Below are 22,139 nucleotides of genomic sequence, written 5' to 3'. Positions count from 1 at the left end.
TTACCAGGATGTAAGTTCCTTGTCTCTTTCCTACTGCCCTATGTTTGGCAATTACAACAGCACCACATGCATAGGAGGCACTTAATAAGTATTTGTTGAATGAATGAATTTATTCATATTCTGAATAACCAGAAAAATCTCCCTAGCGCTCTGTTTGTTTGTAGAGGACTAAAGCCTAGAAACCTAACTACTTTTCTGGTTTCTTTTCCAGATGTTAGAAATTTTCTTTGCTATGATCCATGTCAAAGGATAATAAATCCAATTTGTATTTTGATGATAAACACTAGTATCAGCTCTTTCTCATTGCCCCTCATGTGGACCACAATACTGGGTAATGTGAGTCTGTCTACTCTGATGTACTGTCATAATTCCATTGCTGAGTCACGTTAGTCTCCTTTTTTCTCTAACACACTAATCTGGAATGTTACACATTCTGATGGGTCTTTGTCTGGCTTCTACAAATTAAGCCCCCACAGATTTTGAAGACCTAAGCTAATAATAGATTTCAAGGGAAGAACACTTGTTGGGGATCACACAATTTAATGTGCTAATGAGCCCTTGATCACTTTTAGGTCATATCTTCTGCCACCTTCGTCTATGCGGTCATCAGGTTTCAGCTGGTTCTGGAACTTTGAAATTAGGAAGCCTCTGAAAGACAGAAGGTCCGTTTCTCACTGGTGACTGCTCAGAGTTTTGTGGAATTCCAATCAGCCTGCAGGCTCAATAACAGGAATGTTGGGTAAGCAAGGTCTAGGTGCAGCTTTTTTCTCCCAGAATATAAAAGTAATCTCAAGGGCGTTGTGTCACATTTTGATTTGTCATGAGAATATGAATTATGAATAATTATATTATGAATAATTCTTAATTTTTTAAAAGATTTATTTATTTATTTACACAAGCACTGGGTATAGTCAGAAGTGCGGGAGGGTGAGAGAATTCACCAGAGACAGAATAGGGAACAGAACAGGCAGATCGACGAAATACACTGCTGAGGGGAGCAGCGGGAGAGACAGGAGAGGTCTGTCGCATCATGTGGGACCCTTGCCGGTGGTTGGGGATCAAACGGGTGCTGCAGAGGCTGTGGGCAGCTTCGCAGCCCAGCGCTCAACCGCTGCGCCACCAGGGGAGGCCCGAATTCTTAATGTTCTTAAGACATGTGATCCCTAGTGAATTCAACTTTGGTCTTTTATAGATAATGAAGATTCTTTTGTCAGGCATGTCCCCTTGATCAGCACTGATTTCTCAAAGGGGCTGCTCTGCCCTGTGAAGATGGCCTTGAGGTAACACAGGTTTGCAGTGCATAGTTCACTTAATTGATTCTTTTCTGAAAATTTCTTCAAATCTCTTTATTTCTAATAAAGGTATTCTTTTCACAGTTGAACCTACGCTGAGTATTTCTTGACTTAATCCCTTAATTTGATCTTTGGGTTAAAAATAAACATATAGGCTTTTCTTCTTTCTGGCTAGGTCTACCTCTCCAGTAAAGAAACCGAGCATATGTCTTACATTAGAGAATCTTATCAGACGCAGAAGATGTACTCCCCTTTCCTGTTCATACCACGCTTACATGCTGTGGAGCTAAATTAAAATCATAGTTGCTGTGCTATTTTTAAAATGCAGTTACACTTTGAGTTCCTGGCTCCCTTTGAGAACCATGACCATACTGTCACTTTTTCTCACCCAGTGCTATTTTGCTGTCTTTTGTGACTGAAATAAGAAACATCTTTATGCTAACATTCTCCCGAGAACCAAGAAGTCTTGCTACCTTGCTGGGTGGGAAGTTCATTTGGTAAATGAGATGTACAAGAATTTTCTTTGAAAACTGAATGAAGTGATTTGACATCTAAGTTGCATTCATTTCTTTAACAGAGACAAGGTTAGGGTGAAGGTGAAGGCATAGGGGTTGGGAGTAGGAGTTAATCCAACAAGCTAGTTAAAAAACCACCACCTTGTTTTAGAATTAAACAACAACCTTGTCATATCTTCTAAACCAGGTAAGACAGAGAGGTGGCTTTTATCTGTTACCCATCTAATCTAGAAAAACTGTAGTCTGCAAAGTGGAGTTTGCTTACTTATTGTTAGAGGGAGTTGGTAATGGCTGGTTTTTATTTGCTTGCTTGAAATATCTGACTTAGCTGCTTACAACGTTTAAATGAACTGATAATTCTGTGCTGTGTAGGTACAACCATAATCTATGACTGGTGTTCATATGTGAAAGTTTGGGAATAAATAATGTTCAGAAGGGTCCTGCTCCTGGTATCATAATTGAATTTTCGAGATAGAGTGCTCAAAGGGAGAGGAGATTAAAGTCAGGCCTAGAAAAGAGAATTGCATTTTAGTTATTAATATTTCCACTTGACAGAAATTTTTATCACTCAGAATATAAATGGGCATGAATAAAAGGATAGGTCAGCCAGTCACAGAATAAATCTCTTTCAACTGTTCCCCTGGGGAGGAGTTCCTGACGTTGTTCTTCATATGTTACAACTCTAACGTTCCTCTTCAGAGTCCTAATTTTGGCATCAAGAAGTTGGATCATTTGGGTTCAAACATCTGTTGTTTCTGGATGGCTTTAAAATTCCATTGCAAGCTCAAAAATGCTCAAAGTGCAAAGCATGTCCTTATGAGAAGTATCTACTTGGTGTATGTTTGCCTTTCTCTCTCACGAATCTTCCATGAAACTTCACTTAGGCCTACAATTTCTGCTGTCTCTACATATAGTAGTAACATAACATATTTCTTTTACCTAGGTCCCAGTTTCCAAGATTTAATTTGGGCATGGAATGACTTTTCCTAAGTTTATTCTTTGTATCGAATGTGCTGGAATCTATGTAAATAGTTATCAAAATCAGAATTCGTTGATTTCACTTGCCTTTGCCTGACTACTCCACACCAATTTCTGGTAGAACTTTGCAAGTTCTAGCAAGATTTTTTTGAGAAGCATAATTGCAATCAGTTAACCCTAAAGGGGCAAATATAGTATGAATAAACTTCTTGTTCTGAGAAATGTTTGTACTATAGTATTTTTTCCATTTACACTGTGAGATAAGATTGCAGACAGAAAATGAATTGGCAGAAAATATCCTCATTTTGAAAAAATGGTCTTTGATGAATGTATTTTGAAAAGAGTCAAATTCTTATGGCTCTCCCACCAAGCTACAGAATTCCCTAGTCCTGCATGCTTCCAAGACTTTTGAACACTTTTTTAAAAGTACAGATGGATACACATTTATGAAATGTAGATTTCTGGTGGGGTTTGGAGTCATTTAAAAACTTTTGGAGTTTAGACAATCCTTAAAAAATGAGTCTTGGCATTGATTTCCCACACGTCATCATGTATCTAAAGAAGATGATTTGGGAGGATTTTTTTTCTTTTTGTATATAAACTTGTGTTTTCTCTCTCAATCCACTAATGATCATAAATAAATACAGCCTGTACTATCCTAAGAACTACAATGTATTAAGTAAATGATTTATAGAAAAAGCAAATAAACCAAGAAAGGTCTCGGCCTTCCACTGTTATTGGTTAACTCTTAAATTCTCAGAGTCTTTGCTGGCTCAAAAATGCTCAAATTACAAAGCATGTCCTTATGAGAAGTATCTACTTGGTGTATGTTTGCCTTTCTCTCTCACGAATCTTCCATGAACACTTCACTTAGGCCTACAATTTCTGCTGTCTCTACATAACAGCTGCCCTTTCTGGTATCAAGGGGTCACTACCTTGTGGGTCATTAACCCTAGTCTTTCCTTGGCCCTCTGGCTCCTTTATCTCTAGAAGCACAAGACATGTTTTAAACCCACACCCAGCCATTGCCATTCTGGACTTTTACCGTTTCAGGCTTAGCTCTGCTTTTTCACAGAAGTAATTGTGATGTTTGGAAGGCTACCCACTTCAGAATATGCTCTGTGGTTTCTTCTTTCCTCCAAGTTTTTTTGTTTTTTGTTTTTTTTTAAATCACACACAAATTAAAAGTTTGCTCTTTTAAAGAAATCATTACTACTCCTTTTTGGATGGGCCAAAAGAGTAATATTATTAGGTTGTATTCTGCCCTTTATTATTATATTTGTGAATATTTACAAAATCTTTGCTACTGGGTTCCAAATCCTTACTGGGCTGTTTTCATATTTGTCTTCTGCAGGGATGACTCAAAGCTTGCCACTGAGAGAAGAAGGGTTGAGAACTTAGGCCCTCATGACTGAACACACCTGTATTGAAGGCCTGGCCCTGCCACCTACTAGTAAGTAACAACTAGGTTATTATTTAACCCTTATAAGCCTTGGTTAAATAAGATAATGTATGTAAACCACTGAATACATGTTTGCACAGAGTCATTATTAAAGTGTTAGTTATTAGAAGTATGTCTATACTTGCTGGATTGAGGAAGTGCAACTACTGCCTGGATTATCTTGACGGCCAGAGTATTTCCATAGAAAAACCCATGTGAATTATGTATATTGATAGCACATATTTATACAAAATAATTAATGAAATCTAAAAGGCACCCTTTACTAAACACTGGTTTTTAAATTAATAATTGCTGTTTTGAAATCCATGTGACAAAATGCATGGATGGCCCCAGCCTCAGAAGAATCTGTGAGTCTGTAATGTGCTCAGCAATTAGGTGGTGACTTTGGGCAGTAACCAGGTGACTGGGATGTCGGATACCTGCCTGGCCTTTGAATTTGGGATTGGCAAGGCTCTCTGAGGATAAATTGTTCTAAATCATGGGCCCCCTTGGAGCATGTGAAGAAAGAGGTGCATAGATAAAACATGTGAAGAGGGAGGAAAGGGAGAGAGAGAGGAAAGAAGAAGCAGAGGGTTGACACACGATGGGATTACGTACCAATGAACACATTGTAAATTGATAATATGGTAAGTTGAAATGCATTTAATACACCTAACCTACCAAACAGCAAAGCTTAACCTAGTTCACTTTACACCTGATCAGAATACTTATATTAATCTACAGTTGGGCAAAATCATTGAAAATAACATTTGTTTTGGGCCTCCCCTGGTGGTGCAGGGGTTGAGCGCTGGGCTGTGAAGCTGCCCGCAGCCTCTGCAGTGCCGGTTCAATCCCCGGCTGCTCCCTGGTCACCGGAGGAGGGTCCCACATGGCACGCAGACCTCTCCTGCCGCCCGCTGCTCCCCTCAGCAGTGTACTTCGGTCCTTCTGCCTGCTCTGCTCCCCGCTCTGGCTCTGGTGAATTCTCTCACCCTCCCATGCTTCTGACTGTACCCAGTGCTTGTATAAATAAATAAACAAACAAACAAATAAATAAATAAATAAAATCTTTAAAAAAAAAAAAAAAAAAAGAAAATAACATTTGTTTTATAATGAAGTACTAATTATCTCATGTAATTTTTTGAATACAGTACCGAAATGGAAAAGTAGAATGCCCGAATTCCAAATTTGAAGCACAGCTTCTACTGAATCCATACTACTTTCCACTATAGTTAAAGCCCCACATTGTAAATCGAATCATTATCATTTGGGACTGTCTATACAGAAATTGAGAGAAAAGAGAAGGAAAAGGGGGAAAGGAGTCAAAAATCAGAGTGGGAACAGGAATCACACACAGAGAGGCCGTGACGTTCAAGGAGCTGAATTCAAACAGACTTGGTTTAAAATTCTCATTTGCAAACTGCGATCCTAGACAAGTTACTTAACCTCTCAGTTTCCATATCTATAATCTCAGTTTCCTTATCTATATAAAAGGGAACAAAAAACAACACTCACCTCAGAGTTTTAGCGAGGATCAAATGAAACGATGCCTTTAAGAACATGTAGCCCAGTGGATGTAGTTGAAGACCCTTGCTCATATATGATACCTGTGTTTGCTTGTTTATTTATTTACCTAGGTATTAGAAAGGGACTTTACTAGAAACAAATGCATACGGTCCCTGGTCAATCTGGAGAGACTAAGATTATTGCTGTTTTATTCAGGGACAATTATAGATAGTTGTTGCTAAGGTTTTGTTTGTTTGGTTGGTTTGGTTTTTGTTTGTTTATTTTTTTCTCTTCTGAAGGGGCTGACACTACCATTTGATGAAATATTGATTTAATGGTTCCAAAGCCAAAATGGGAGTCACAAAATCTTCCCTCCCTCTCTCTCTTCCTCTCTCCTTCTTTGCTTTTTTTCTTTCTTTCAGAGTTCAGTACAGCCAAGTCAAGTACCGAGTTAGGTAGGCATAGAGCATGCAGGGTAAGGTGGGCATACACATAGTGGGGACAAAACAGAGTCCCTGCTTTAACCAAGACAAGGGATTTGTCTCTTCTTTGTCTTCTCCTCTGATGGGCAGGGAAAAATTTCTCCTGTTGTATCAGGGGATAATACCAGGGCTTCCTAAGATGTTATATAGTCAGAGGGGTCAAGGATATATAAAAAGCAGATTTCTGGGTGCTATTTCTGTTCCCTCTAGTCCAACTTTACATCATTCTATTCTGATCAGTCCAGCTGACTCATGTTGGGTTGGGTGTTTTTAGTTTTAGTTTTCACATCTATAAAATGAAAAGATGGTTATTCTCACTTCCCTTCTTTTGGGGACTGATATAACTTGCAAACATTAACTATATTTGGAAATCTTAAAAAATTAAAATACTTGGAAAGCATTTTAACGTCACAGTTGAACAATGAGTATAGTTTATGTAACAAGGTATAGTTTATATGTTTGCTGTATTTGGTAATTTCCTTTCTATTATGTCCTTCAACATGGACATGGATGTTTTCAATTTAATAATGCAGCACCTGCGAGGTTGTGGAGAAAAAGGAACTCTCCTGCACTGTTGGTGGGAGTGCAAACTGGTCCAACCACTATGGAGAGCTGTGTGGAGATTTCTGGACCTACTAAACATAGAGCTTCCATATGATCCAGCAATTCCACTCCTAGGTATTTACCCAAAGGACACAGAAACATTAATTCCAAAGAGCACCTGCACCCCTATGTTTATAGCAGCACTGTTTACACTAGCTAAGCTTTGGAAACAACCCAAATGCTCAAAAATAGATGACTGGATCAAGAAGATGTGGTACATATACACCATGGCATATTACTTAGCATTCAAAAAAGATAAACACATACAATTTGCAGCAACATGGATGGCGCTGGAAGGGATCATGCTCAGCGAAATAAGCCAGAAAGAAAAAGGAAAATACCGGATGGTCTCACTCATAGCAGGAATCTAGAAAACTTAAATAAGGGACCAGGAAAAAGAATAACTATAAGAAAGAAAAAATCAAAATCAACAAACAACTATGAACCAGAGAAACTCTATGGGGGGTGGGGGGCGGGGAGGGGAGGGATTGGGGTCAGAATGGGGGGTCGCAATTGTATGGGGAATATAAAAATAAAATTTATAATAAAAAACCCCAAAAAAATAATAATGCAGCACCTATCCCTGCATTATTGTGCACCTATTACAAAAAACTCTACTGTGCACACCTATTACCAAAAAAATAAATAACTTCACCTTTGCCCCTCACTTGTAAATTGAACTACTTTCAAATTTTACTTGTGTGCTCCCAGAAGGACCTATTTTTTGATTGAATATAAATTAACATTTGTGTCACCAATTTGATCCTTACCTATTCTCTAATATACACCCCACAGAGAGATCAGAAAGAAATTAGAATCTTAGCATCTGATGAATTTAGTCTAATAAAGAGCAGAATACATACTATAACCAACAAGAAGGGGGACCTTTATTCTTTCAGCTGGCTAATAGGGGTAAAATGGGAGAAGAAAGAAGGAATGTGTAAGGAGGGCTGTCTGTCAACACTTGGAGAACTATGTCATCAGAAGAACAACTCAGTAATTTCTTAGATGATTCCCTCTTCTGTACTATAGGCTCACCCAACCCTTCACTGGGCTTTGAAGCCTAGAATATTATGTAAAGACTGAAATCAGGTTCTAAAGATGAGACATGATGTTTAGCTTCAGCCTCAGTCTCTAATAAGATTTAGTCTGTTTACCTTGAGAGAGCCTCCAGTTTGATACCTTTCCAACATTACACCAGTATGCTCCAAGTTTCTCTGCAGGGCTATAGATCTATTTTAGCTGGCTCCATTTTCCTTTGGAGCAGATAAAGCTGAGATTGCAACATCAGATACAGTTCAACCAATCATTATGTATAAACCTCAGCCCATTTATATAATGCGATCCTTCTGGTAGTAATGACACCAGAGATGCAAACAGGGAGGATCACAACCCTGTCAAAGTCCCAAGTCATCTGTGGCAACAGGGCCACAGACTCTCTCTTTCCTTGGAAGTATAATAGTTACTTTAATGGTAACCAAATACCCTCCTGCTGGACAGTATTTCAAGAAGGTGGTGTATGCATGTATTATATAAACATATATGATTCTTTTAGAAGATGATTATCAATATCATGCAGGGAAGAGGACACACAGAAAGACTGAGTACTGTCTGGAAGACCATGCCACAAATCTTAGAAGAAGCACTTATGTCCAAGTCTGGGATCCTTTATCCTGGTCATGAGATAGCACAGCCCATGTGAAGAAAGGACCAGCTAGTTTTCCAGCATAACATGGTATTTTATTTCACCATAGTAGACTGCTGGGAAATCCCTGGAGGCCCTGGCAGCTGCGTCTTGTCTTTAGTATGAAGCCTGGGGCGAAGAGAAAGAGAGATACACATAATTCACAAGAGTCACAGCCATAAGAAAGCCATTCTGAGTAACTGAATCAGACACAGGGGGGGAAGCTGCTATTTTATTCCCAAGTCAAGAATGCCTTTTGTCTTCCTTCCCTCCTTATCTGCTGTGTCCTCATGAAAAGATCATTTATGGATGGTGGAATGAGTGCATCAGAGTCAGCTTCTGTTTCTTTCCTTTTCTTCCCCCATTGCTACTATCCTGTGAAAGAGATCTTTTGTTAAAGACTAAAACAGCAGATTCAGCTCAAATATTATCTTAAAAAACTAGGGGTTAGGGGCAGTAGTTTATCTTGAATTGACCCACCACCATTTTTTGTATTGTAAGAAGTTCTGCTACTGATCCAAATTTTCTAGAAAGTTGAGAGACACATACCAAAGTAATATTTTACTCATTTCTTTAAAATGATGTAGGGCATAGGAGACTGATAATAGCAAAAAATTTTTAGGAGAAAAGGACATAAAATCATCATGGGCTGAATGAATCATGTGAGGCCTTATGGATGAAGTTGGATTACTAGAAAGTGCTGACTTAGGTCTAAATGAAGGTGTGGTGCTAGGAATGGATTTAGTGTGTGCAGAAGTAACAAGACTTGTTTCCTAGGTACAGAGTTAGAAGCAGGCAGCAGAGAAAGGTGCTCAGGCCCTGCAGAGTCTAAAAACCAGGTCTACAATTTTACACTGTTTGAATAATCAATTGATTGCTATTCATGTTCCTATTTGTGGAAAATATTTAAATATAGATTAAAAAAATAAAATCATTTATAATCGCCCCAGTTGTAGAGTAACAATGGTGAACATTCCAGTGCATATTCTCCCACATATTTTCTTTACAAACTTATTGTCTTACTTTAGGTTCCCAAAGGCAGATCCTGAGTCAAGGATTCAAGAGCAAGTAGTTTATTTATGAGGTTATTTCAGGAAATACTGGTTGGGGAGTGGGAGTAGTAAGGCAGACAGGAAAGAAATTTCCCCCAAAAGGCATGTTCTCAAATGAGTCAATTAGAACCTGTCATACTGGGGAGCTCAGTTGCCTCACTGAGAGATGAGGAACTGTATTGTTTATTCACTAACTCCTGTCAGTTGAGGGCATTAACTCTCTGAATGAGTTTCCCTGGTCAGAAAAATAACCTTAGGCAGAAAGTCATAGGTATTTGCAGTAAAGAGCCCCCACTGTGTTTTTCGGGGATATGGATGCTAAGTGAAACTACGCAGGTTATTTATAAAAATAGATTTCTGTGCATCAACCTTTATACTGCCTGCATTAGCTCATGTAATCCTCATGGAAGCTTTGTTTGGTAGGTGCTACTCTCATCCCCTGAGGATAAGATGCTAGTAGAAGTAAACATGAGAATCACATTTGCAGAGATTAAATACCTCCAAAAGAATTTTAATGACAATCATATTCAGTTAGCTCCAATCTTCTGTATACTTTTTCCTCTTCCTGCCAACACAGAGTTTTTCCATTCCTTTCTGTTTTCAGAGACATTAGCTAGAATACAAAACAAGACCTTAATACAATAAAGATCTTTAATGGATACCTGTCAGTTGTGTCTGTTCAGAAACTCTTCTGGTACAATACTATTTCATCTGGGGGAAATGATTCACTTCTTCTCTTTGTGGCTTCAGTAGGCTGTCAAACCAGTCTTCACAATCAAGATGAACATTAGATCCAGACTTGGCCAACTAAGGTCTCCATAGATTCATCCAATCACTTGGTCACAGTGATTGTTTAGAAATGTGTTTATGGATGAAAATAAGCCAATCAGAGCCTTTCCCTGGGATTTTACATATGGACTATGGGAGAAGGAAGCTGTGTCACTAGATTGAGATGAAATAACCAGGAATTGTCTGAATCATGTTTATTTCTTTTCCACTCTAAGGTAGAGCTAGCCCACCTATAGTAGTAAAGAAGGCAGCATAGAAATAGAACAGAGATAGAGATAAAGAAGTAGCTAGATATTTAACCTCATTGTTAAATCCCTGGAATCCTGAGGTCTATCTCCCATTGCAATAGCCAAATAAACAATAAACCAATAGTCAACAACCTTACTCCATGATCCCCCCTTACTTTCTTCATCCTTGTTTACTTGTTTATTTGTTTGTAGCTGGTTTGACTTGGGCTTCTGTTTCTTGCAATCACAGAGTCTTGACTAATTCAGGACTAAGTACATTCTAACCAAATATTTGTGTGTGTCTCTAAGTTATTTATTGGTGTAAGAGAACCAGAGATCAAGGGCCTCCCTGGTGGTGCAGGGGTTAAAGACAGAGCTATCAAGCTATCGCCAGCCACTGCAGCATGAGTGCAATCCCTAGCCATCAGGCCAGGGAGCTGACCCAGTGGTGCAGCAGACCTTTCCTATCTTGCCTGCTGCTCCCCTCAGCAGTGTATTTCAGTAGATCTGCCTGTTCTGCTCCCCACTCTCTCTGGTGAATCCTATCACTCCTCCCACACCCCTGCACCTCAAGAACTGCATACATTCCAGTTCTTGTATGCATAAATAAATACATCTTAAAAATGAGAGAGAGAGAGAACCAGGGATGGAGAGATTCCAATTATGACAGGACAGGGGTGACCTTTTCCCCATCCTTCACAACTTTATTTGCCTGCATGATTCCCAAATCGATTCCAACTCTCTGAGGCATGAAGGAGGCAACTGCCTCCAGGAAACACTGAATTGCAATAGTAACCTGGAACATGGTTTCCTAGTGACTGCTATCTGTTGCGGCTGTGGATGACAATAGGAAGCTAACCAATAGGGACCATCAGGTTTTTTCCTTCTATTCTTGCAAGTCAAGGACATGGAGAACTGTTTTTAGGGGACATGAATTGATTGTTCTTTGAGGCCTAAACTCTGGCATAAACAGTCTTTGCCTTGTGTGATCCTCCAAAGATTCAGCATATCTAAGATCTCAACATGCTTGTATTAATCTGGAAGCTATAAAACATCCTTAAAATCACAGATGCCATTTATTAAGCACTTTCTATATCCTGGCATTCTTCCTTTGGGCTCTGTGTGCATTATCTATTTGTGTAATGTAGTTTGTTTTTTTTTTTTAAGATTTGTTTATTTATACAAGAACCGGGGTATAGGTCAGATGTGCGGGAGGGTGAGAGGATTCACCAGAGACAGACAGGGAACAGAACAGGCAGATTGACTGAAATACACTGCTGAGGGGAGCAGCAGGCGAGACAAGAGAGGTCTGTCCCGCCATGTGGGTATCTCCTTGGCCGGTGGGGATCGAACCGGCACTGCAGAGGCTGCGCTCAACTGCCTGTGCCACCAGGGAGGCCTGTGGAATGCAGTTTTTGCTGAACCTTGCAATTATGTATTATCAGTCCCTTTTACAAATGATGAAATTGAATTCAAGGAGATTAAAAGCCAATAGTCATTCCTCAACCCCAGACCTGTAAAACCAAATGCTTCTCCTATGCCTTCCCCTCACCTCCCCCGGCTCTCACACATACTCTACTCCCTGCTTCATGGCTGAATTTCAGAATTTAGGTTGAACATGTTTACTCTTAGGATATGTATCAAGGCTCAAAATATAATTCTAAACTCCCAAGTACAACTTATAAAAATATTCTCTGGCCTGGTTTGTCCTTGGTTAAATCAGTGGATCTTAAACTGGGTATGAAGACCCCTACTGGGTGGACTTGTATATCAGCTCAGTTAAGTGGAAACTACAGCACCCAGAATTACCTTGTCTGCGTAACTCTGGTTTCAAGAAACATTTTGTGCAAGATTGGAAGAGAAAAGCAAAACAGTAAAGTGGCAACTTTATTCTCTTTGCACTTGGAAGATTGGTGCAGGATACAGATGCTATCGTAATTCATCAATATTGATGTTTACTGCTGACTCATATTGCTGTGAGTAGAACAGAGGCTGGGTCTCCTTTTTCTCCAATCTCTCTGACTCTGAACCAGATATGTGTTTAGCTATGGTGAAAGGACACCAGCTTCTCCTACAGATAACTGTACCATTGAAACTGGGGGCTTAGAGCAGTAAGATATTATAGATCCCAATCCATCCTGGTGGGCTCCAATTTGCTCCTTAGCTCCCCCCTTCACAGCCAGTATTTTTGTTTATTTGTTTTTTTTACTAATGTAAACAAAGCAGCTTTATTTTTACATCTTGCATTAATGCAAGTGAAGTTTTCCTTTTATGCATATATTTTAATACTTTTAAAAACATATTTAAAAATTTTTTTTCCCTTCACCAAACCACCCATGCCTAGACCCCATCTGTCTTATAACAATATTTTTTTTTAAATTTATTTATTTATTTTTATTGATTGATTGATTTATACATACATGCATACAAGCACTGGGTACAGTCAGAAGCGCGGGAGGGTGAGAGAATTCACCAGAGCCAGAGCGGGGAGCAGAACAGGCAGAAGGACCGAAGTACACTGCTGAGGGGAGCAGCGGGTGGCAGGAGAGGTCTGCGCGCCATGCGGGACCCTCCTCTGGTGGCCGGGGAGCAGCGGGGGATTGAACCGGCGCTGCAGAGGCTGCGGGCAGCTTCGCAACCCAGCGCTCAACCGCTGCGCCACCGGGGAGGCCCTGTCTTATAACAATATTTTGTTCCCAAGTACCTTCTCTGAGAATTTCAGGCTTTAGCACCAAACATAGTAAAGAAGCAAGAGCCTCACATAGGGGTGCAAACAGCTCCTCCAGTTGAGTACAACCAAATCCCTATAACATATTCTTCATTAAATATATATTTCCTGGTATTCTGCTTCTCAAATTCAACCCTGATTGGTTCCTTCCACCTATGTAGTGAAGACTTAGAGGTTACAAATAGTTCTAAGGCAATCATTTCCCTGCCTACCTATTTTTTTTAAGGATTTATTTATGCATACAAGAGCTAGGGTGCAGGCCAGAGATGCAGGGGGTGAGAAGATTCACCAGAGACAGAGTGGGGAGCAGAACAGGCAGATCTACTGAAATACACTGCTAAGGGGAGCAGCGGCAAGACAGGAGAGGTCTGCTGCGCCATGTGAGTCACTTCCCTGCCTAGGGATCAAACTTGTGCTGCAGTGGCTGCCAATAGCTTCATAGAGCTGTGCTTAACCCCTTGCGTCACCATGGAGGCCTTGCTTACCCGTCCTTAAATATGATCTCTGAAGAATAGCTCAGTTTGGTTTTTCAGGAGAAAAACCAAAGTTTTGGTTTTTTTTTGGTTTTTTTTTGGTTTTTCAGGAGAAAAACCAAGCTGAAAAAGTGTAGGGAGTGACAGACATGAAAAGGGAGAAGGCAGTGTCGGGCAGTTGTAGTCACTTGACATGATCAGCTCTTGTGGGAGCCCAGAGCCAAGGTGTCCCCTTACAAGTCCTTATGTTGGATGGAAATTGCCAGACTCTTGCACCCCAGTCTCACTTACTCATTGGTAAGAAGCATTTTGCGAAGTGTGTGAACTGTGCTGGAAAGCTGAAGGGAGACCTAGAGGAATCTTAGCTAACCACACTCTTCACAGCTGGGCAGCACATTTGAAGTCTTCATCCCTCTCATCCTAAGTCTTATAATGAGCATTGCTCTGGGCTGTGAAAAACTTGCTTAGGAAGCAAATAAGGGAATACATTGAAATATTGATTGGAGGACCTCATAATTCCATCAGTGTCATGAATGGGAAATTACTCTTCATCGATATTTCTCAACTTTTTTTCTTTTATTGCACATCTGTCTCCCTACCCCATCTCAGGAAACTTTTTAGTTATCACTGCTCCCTCCTATTAAAATGTAACATCACAGGTATACCATGTATATGTTTATATACTTGGTGTATCTGTGCTTTGTATATAAAAATAGTAAGATTTTTATGATCCCAAAGAAACAATTTTCACTTCTTGGAAACAATATTACCCCATTAGGAATGCATGTTCTAGTCAAAAGAGATATAAAGGATATGACAACCACATGCAGTGTATGGCCCAGAATTAGATAGATCCTAGAATGGATAAATCAGCCATAAATGGCCTTTGGGCTAGGGGAGGGCATGTGACAAATTTTTACATGGTCTGGATACTTGACTTAAATAGTTAAAACAATCTTTTGGGATTTATGTGTGCAAAATATTTAAAGATTCCTGAGCTAAAATAATGTGTTTCAAGTTAAGGAGGCCCTCTCTTTTGCCTCTCTTTCTTTCCCAGGAGAAATGGCTAATAATAGACACCAAATACACCTGATCAGGATTCCAGACAAAATGGCAGCCCTTTGCTTTTACTGGTGAGAACCAAATTTATTTCAATAACATTTTATTTTTTCTCAGTGGTAGATTTCCACTTTCATATAGCCACAAAGCACATCGGTAGGACTCCAGAAACTTATATAAATCTGCAGCTGTCTCCTGCAACTTTTCTCTGCCTTTTACAAAGCTCACTCCTCAGTTTTCACTGAGCAGGTGAGACCCCCTTCCTGTTAACTGGCAGGTGAATGAGAAATCATTCTAAATGACAAAAAAAAATCACTTTTGTTTTCTTTTTGATATTTCCAGTCAGTATTAGATTGAAAAGTCAAATGTGAGGGACGGTGTGTTTTTTTCAGACAGGATGAATCATTGGCATGTTGCTTTTTGAAGGGTGCCTAAATCATTTCACACAGCACACTTTTTAAACAAAAGCCCTCCCATAAGGCTGAAGCATCTGGTATGATATATGTTCTTCCATATTTCTTGTGATTCTAAGCTTCCCAAGGCACGTTGTACCCCACCTTTAAGGATTTGTTGGTCTGTCTCCCTGCTGGAGCTTGCATATCATTCTCATTACTGCTGACTTTGATTGTCTAGTCTTGGCCGAAACTTGGAAAATTCCAAAGAGGAATGTTCTACTAGTTTTCAGGCCAGAAGTAAAATTCTAACAAGATCTTTTGTTGCTCACAGAGTCTGCGACTCTTGGAAAATGATTACAATCAGCTGTTAGGATTTAAACAGACTGTGTGCCATTAAGTCTCAGGCCCTTACCTTTCTCTCTTAACTGCAGGCCTATAGGTCCAACTATTTGCTGAGCATGTTCTTTTGATAGTTTACCATGATATCAAGCTAGATGTCAGTGAAGGAACTGCTGTCTTCTCCCTTTAATGCTTCCTGGTGCTGTACCTAATTATGCTTTCTGAAGTTCTATTTTTGATCCTGTCACACCCTCCTGCTCAAAAGCCTGCAGTCATTCACCATTGTCCATAAGATAAAACACAAATTCTTTTTTTAAAAAAATGATTTATTTCTATTTATTTATGCATACAAGAATTGGGGTACTGGCCAGAGGTGTGGGGACTGGGGATGAGAGGGTTCACCAGAAACAGAGTGGGAAGCAGAATAGGCAGATCTACTGAAATACACTTTTAAGGGGAGCAGACAGGAGAGGTCTGCTGCACTATGTGGATTAGCTCCCTGGCTGGGGATTGAACTCATGCTGCAGTGACTGGCGATAGCTTGATAGTGCTGAGACTTAACCCCTTGTGTTACCAGGGAGGCCCCTAAAATACAAATTCTTTTTTGATATTCTAGGTCCTGATTATTTCTGTTAGATTGGTCCATTTAATATTGCCCACACAAACCTTCTACTTAATTCCATTAGGTTTTTGGTCAAATGTTCCCACATTTTGGAATGCTCTGTCCACTTTTTTTTTTCATTTATTTTTCCAACAAATATTTACATTGTTCTTCAGATTTAACCCGGATATCTGCATGAATTTGTCCTCATTTCCTTGAAGTCTCTGCTCAAATGTCACTACATCAGTAAGACTTCAACACTCAATTAATGTTTTAAGTTGCCCTGGCTGCCCCCACACTTCCTGTCTCCATTTTGTTTTATTTTTCTCCTTATCACCATATACAATCTATTCATGTATTTGTGCATTTGCCTCCACAAAGGCAGGGATTATTTTATTAATTTCGGCCACTGTTGTATCCTCAGCAACTAGGAAAGTGTCTGGCACATAACAGGTATGCTATAAATATTTATGGATTAAAGAATTGAATGTATAAACTCTGAAAATAGTTAAAGATATTTAGCATATGTCAGGAACTCTCCTGGGCTCCAAAAAGGTGGATGTGAACAAAATAGGGTTCTTGTAGAATCCTTACAATCTTGTGGGAGAGAAATTTGAAGTGTAAAAATAAAAAGGTTTACCATTTTCAAGTAGAATGAGGTATAGGGAAGAGCAATATGCTAATGTTGAGCTCCCTTTTATGACACCATTCACATATCTGGTCTCATTTAAGTCTCACAATGATACTGTCTAGCAGATTTTATTATTTGCAGTTTTGCAGATAAGAAAACTGAAGTTCAGGAAAGTTAAGTAATTTCCCCCAAGATTTAATGCTAGTAGGTGATTCAAATCAGGAGGGATTTAAGCTCAGGCCTTCTCTTGCAAAAATCAGTATACTTCGCACTATATCATCTTTCCTGTCAAGTCATTAGGGAGCAAATAGCTTAATCTAAGAAAGGCATCATGGAATAGGGGCTATTTGAGTGATTAATGATAAGTTCATCAAAGCAGAGAAGAGATAGCAGCATAAACTTCCCAGACCACTGTAGTTCACCTCTTTACATTTTAATCTTTTATTCCTTTCTGTAATATTTATTTATTCAGTAAGTATTTATTAAATAGCTGCTATATGCCTAAAAATGTTATATACGCTGGTGCTATAGTACCTTTTTGAGTGAATAAGACAAAGATTCTGTTTCTGTTCTATAATTATTCTGTGATATTGAGAGAAGCAGTATATTTCAAATTAGAGTTTTGGCTTCATCATAGTCTAACTGAAGACCTTGGAAAGGTCACTTAAAACTCCCTGAATCTCAATTTCTATATTTGGAGTAGGAACAACTACTCATCTCACCAAAATATGATGGTGTGATGCTTAAATAAGATAAAAATACCTTGAACCATGAAACACTAGATACTGTGTTTTATTCAATCTGACATTGATTTTAAGAAACGTTATGTTATGTACCATTAAGAAGCAAATAGCCCACATTATGACATAACATTGACTGTAAGACCCATCCTGATTATAGAGATATTAAAATGTGAAGAAAAAATTGTGTATTTCAGAATTGTTGGAATATGATACAAGAAAGCTATTAACATCATTCCCTATGTTAACTAGCATATGGTACATGTTCAGACAGGAATGTACTGAGCGAGATGCAATTGAGTGGACCAATGAGACAAATGATAGAATATTTCTCAGAGATTTTCAAGGGTCTGTCTTCAGATATATCCTGCCCAACCTCTCCTTCCTGGGCCCCCTGCTAAAATCTTGACAACTATTTTCTTATGTTGTAGAATTTTAGAGCTCCAATTAGCTAGTTTCCCTTGAACAGGATCACTATGTTGACTCCAGAGCACTACTTGGAGACTATATATGAGAGAAAAATGAATTTCTTACTTTTTAAGAAGTAGTCTCTGCCAATGGAACCAAATAGAAGCCCAGAAATAAAACCACACTTATATGGACAACTGATCTTTGACAAAGGAGCAAAGACTATACAATGGAACATGGACAGTTTGTTCAATAAATGGTGCGGGGAAAACTGGACCACCCCATGCAAAAAAATGAGACTAGACCACTACCTTTCACCATGCACAAAAATCAATTCAAAATGGATAAAAGAACTGGACATAAGACCTGAAACCATAAAATATATAGAAGAAAATATAGGTAAAACACTACAAGACATACCTCACGATAACATCTTCAAAGACGCATCACCCAAAGAAAAAAAAAGTCAAGGAAAAGATAAACACCTGGGATTACATCAAACTGAAAAGCTTCTGCACAGCAAAAGAGACATTAACCAAAACAGAGATATACTCCAGTGATTGGGAAAAAAATCTTTGCACTCCAGTCAACTGACAAGGGACTGATCACAAATATATACAAAGAACTTGCATGGCTCAACAAAAACAAAATAAACAATCCAGTCAAGAAATGGGCAGAAGAACTTAAAAGACATTTCTCCGAAGAGGAAATGCAAATGGCCAACAGGCATATGAAAAAATGTTTAACATCCCTATAATCAGGGAAATGCATATCAAAACCACACTGAGATACCACCTTACACCAGTAAGAATGGCACAAATCAAAAAAACAAGCAACAACAAATGTTGGCGAGGATGTGATGAAAAAGGAACTCTCCTACATTGCTGGTGGGAGTGCAAACTGGTCCAAATATTATGGGAAGCTCTCTGGAGGTTCCTCAGTCTACTAAAAATGGAACGACCATAGGACCCAGCAATTCCACTCCTAGGGATCTACTCAAAGGATACAAACACACTGATTCAAAAGAACACCTGCATCCCTATGTTTATTGCAGCACTATTTACAATAGGTAAAACCTAGAAACTACCCAAATGCCCAAAAATAGATGACTGGATCAAGATGTGACATATATACACAATGGAATATTATTCAGCAATCAAAACAGATAAACTCATGCCATTCGCAGCAACATGGATGGAACTAGAAGGAATTATGCTCAGTGAAATAAGCCAGAAGGAAAAAGAAAAATATTGAATCGTTTCACTTATGGCAAGAATATAGGGGAACAAAATAAGACATCAGTGTAAAAAAAATTACAGTACAAAACACAACAAAACAAAAAATGAACAATTATAAATAAGAGACATACTGCAGGGGAGGAGGAGGGAGAGGGATCAGAGGGAGGGAGGGAGGAGCACAGGGGACTGAGGTGATGGTGCACGGGTGCATTGGTGAAGGAAACTCTATGGGGACGACACCTGAGTGGGTGGGGGGGGGAAGCAAATATTGTTTAAAAATGAAAACTGATGTAAAAAATTAAAAAAAAATTTAAATTAAAAAAAATAAGAAGTAGTCTCTGTGCCAAGTCCATGCCCTAACTAATAGAATCACATTGCACTGTGACTCTCAAGGAAAATTCCTATTAGGTAAAGTCATACTTTATTACAACAATTTTTTTAAAATCAAGTGTGACATGCTAATCATGTAATAGATCTCTTTTAAAATAAAATTTTATTGATTTAGCATTGCTTTACAATATTATATAAATTTCAGGAGTAGTTTCACACCTCAATAGGTATATATAACCCACTGCACCCACCAGCAAAGTTCTAGTGCCATCACACTATCAAATTGACCCTCACTACCCGTACCCCCTAGTCCCCATCCCCTTCTCTTTTAGTAGCCATCATATGTTTCTGGTAATCTCCATATTCTTTCAGAGAGAGTCATACAGTCTCTCTCTCTCTCTCTCTCTCTCTCTCTCTCTCTCTCTGTCTCTCTGTCTCTCTCTCTCTGTCTCCTCCCTCTTTTTCTCCGTATCTCTCCCTCTTCCCCTCTTCTGTCCCACTTCTCTTCTGCTTTTGCTCTTAGGAAACTCAGTCGCAGAGTTGTAGGTCTTTCTGATGTTCCTCTAACTTCAGCCTTTTGTCTGACTTTCATTTTTCCTTTCTCCTAAATCTTAACCTATTCCCCCCTCCAATATTTTATTATAAAAAATATCTAGCATCTAGAAAAAATGACAGAATGTTACCATTAACACCCATATATATTCATCCACCACCTGGATTCTTGAATTAAGTTTTTAGTGTACTTGCTTGCTTTATCATGTATCTAGCTGAGTATGCATCCTTTTTTCAATTATTTTTGATTCATTTCATATATTGCAAACATCTATATACTTTACCCTATATATTTAAGTGTGTACTTCATTAACTAAAGTTCAATATTTAGTTACCATGCTTTTTGTATGTTTGTTTTTCGTAAGATAAAGTCTATATACAACAAAGTATACACACCTTAAGTGTATCACTCTGTGACTTTTGACAAGTGGGATATATTTGTGTAACATGAATCCTGATCAAGACACAGAACATTATCATCTTTCCAGTATGTTCTCTCACAGCCCTTCTTTCATATATGCTCTTGGAGATATGTATCTAGTATGTACTTATATGTTATCTATAAAAGTAATTTTTTTCTGTTTATAAAATTAATATAAGTACATTGTCAAAAATTTCAATAATGCAAAACATATATTAAAAAGAAAGTACAGGGGCCTCCCTGTAGGCGCCAGGGGTTAAGAAGCAACTTCTGAGGCTGTCCGCAGCCACTGCAGCACGAGTTCGATCCCCGGCGAGGGAGGTGACCCGCATGGTGCAGCAGACCTCTCCTCACTCGCCTGCTGCTCCCCTCAGCAGTGTATTTCGGTCAGTCTGCCTGTTCTGTTCCCCACTCTGTCTCTGGTGAATCCCTTCACCACCTGTACCTCTAGCCTGTACCCCAGTTCTAGTATACATAGATAAATAAATCTTTTGAAAAAAAAGAAGAAAGTACAGATCAGTCATAATTTAATACCCAGAGATAAGCCATGGTGATAATTTTTATCTACTTTGATATTTGAATCTCTGCTCTGCGTCTTACAAGTGCTTGATACCTCCCCGAGTTTCATCTTCCATCTAGGTAATGGGGATAATGACCTTCCTCCTGGACAAGCTGTAAAAAGGAAATGATACATGTAAAATCCTTGGCAAATAACAGATTCTTAATAAGCAGAATTTTGTAAAATAATGCCATTAAAGGATTTAAAAAATGAATGGGTAGTAGGGAAAAGAATCTCAGTTTCTTTTTTTTTTTTTAAAGATTTGTTTTTATTTATGCAAGAACTGGGGTACAGCTCAGAGGTGCGGGAGCATGAGAGAATTCACCAGAGACAGAGCTGGAAACAGAACAGGCAGACTGAAGGAATACAGTGCTGAGGGGAGCAGTGGGCAAGGCAGGAGAGATCTGCTGCGCCATGTGGGTTGCTCCCTGGCTGGCCGGGAATCGAACCTGCCCTGAGGAGGCTGCGGACAGCTTCACAGCGTGGTGCTCTACCCGCTGCACCACGAGGGAGGCCGCAAATCTCAGTTTCTTTTTACTCCATTTTAAGTTCTGTTATTAAATTCCTTTAAAGTAGGCAAACTAGAGGGACAGAAAACAGATGAATGGTTGCCAGGAACTAAGTTGGGTGGGGTGGGATCCGGCGGGTCAATTACAAGGAGGTAAGAGAGAATTTGGGGGATGAGGAAGCCCTTATAAATCTTGATTTTGATGGTAACTACACAACTATATGAAATATTGAGAAGCACAGAAAACACTAGAAGGGCAAATTTTATTGCATATTGTACTTACATGCTTTAAAAAGCTGGCTTTTAAAGATATTTTATTTTAAAAATAGTTTTCAAAGTCTTCATTGATTTTAGGTTGGTTTCCAGTTCCTCTCAGCTTCCCCTCCAGCTTATTTTATTTCTAGACTCTCGAGGCTTTTTACCTTCTTGGTGGTATTTTAATTGCTTGTTTAACTCTCCTGTTGTCATACTGTATTCTTTATTACCTATCGCCTCACTTTGCTGCATATTTTATTTCCTTCTTTTGAACTGACACTGTTGAGCCAGGCTCAGCTGTGTTCAACAAACAAAATGTATGGCTTTTTCACT

The 22,139-nt window shown here is 39.0% G+C and overlaps 1 long non-coding RNA gene across 1 annotated transcript in view; it reads left to right on the top strand.

Annotated features, from left to right (window-relative positions):
- The first annotated feature begins 293 nt into the window (after positions 1–293).
- The window catches only part of LOC119244399 (uncharacterized), a 45,783-nt gene continuing 23,937 nt past the window's right edge, over positions 294–22,139 (top strand). The window contains exons 1-3 of the long non-coding RNA XR_008550786.1: positions 294–331; positions 573–739; positions 4,140–4,238. This is a non-coding gene — a long non-coding RNA (uncharacterized LOC119244399). The remainder of the gene's footprint in view (positions 332–572; positions 740–4,139; positions 4,239–22,139) is intronic.

The sequence above is a fragment of the Talpa occidentalis genome, unplaced genomic scaffold, assembly GCF_014898055.3.
Source record: "Talpa occidentalis isolate TD23 unplaced genomic scaffold, MPIMG_talOcc4v2.1, whole genome shotgun sequence".
Taxonomy (NCBI): domain Eukaryota; kingdom Metazoa; phylum Chordata; class Mammalia; order Eulipotyphla; family Talpidae; genus Talpa; species Talpa occidentalis.
Note: the sequence above shows the minus strand (reverse complement) of the source record. Positions and strands in the feature narration are given on the sequence as shown.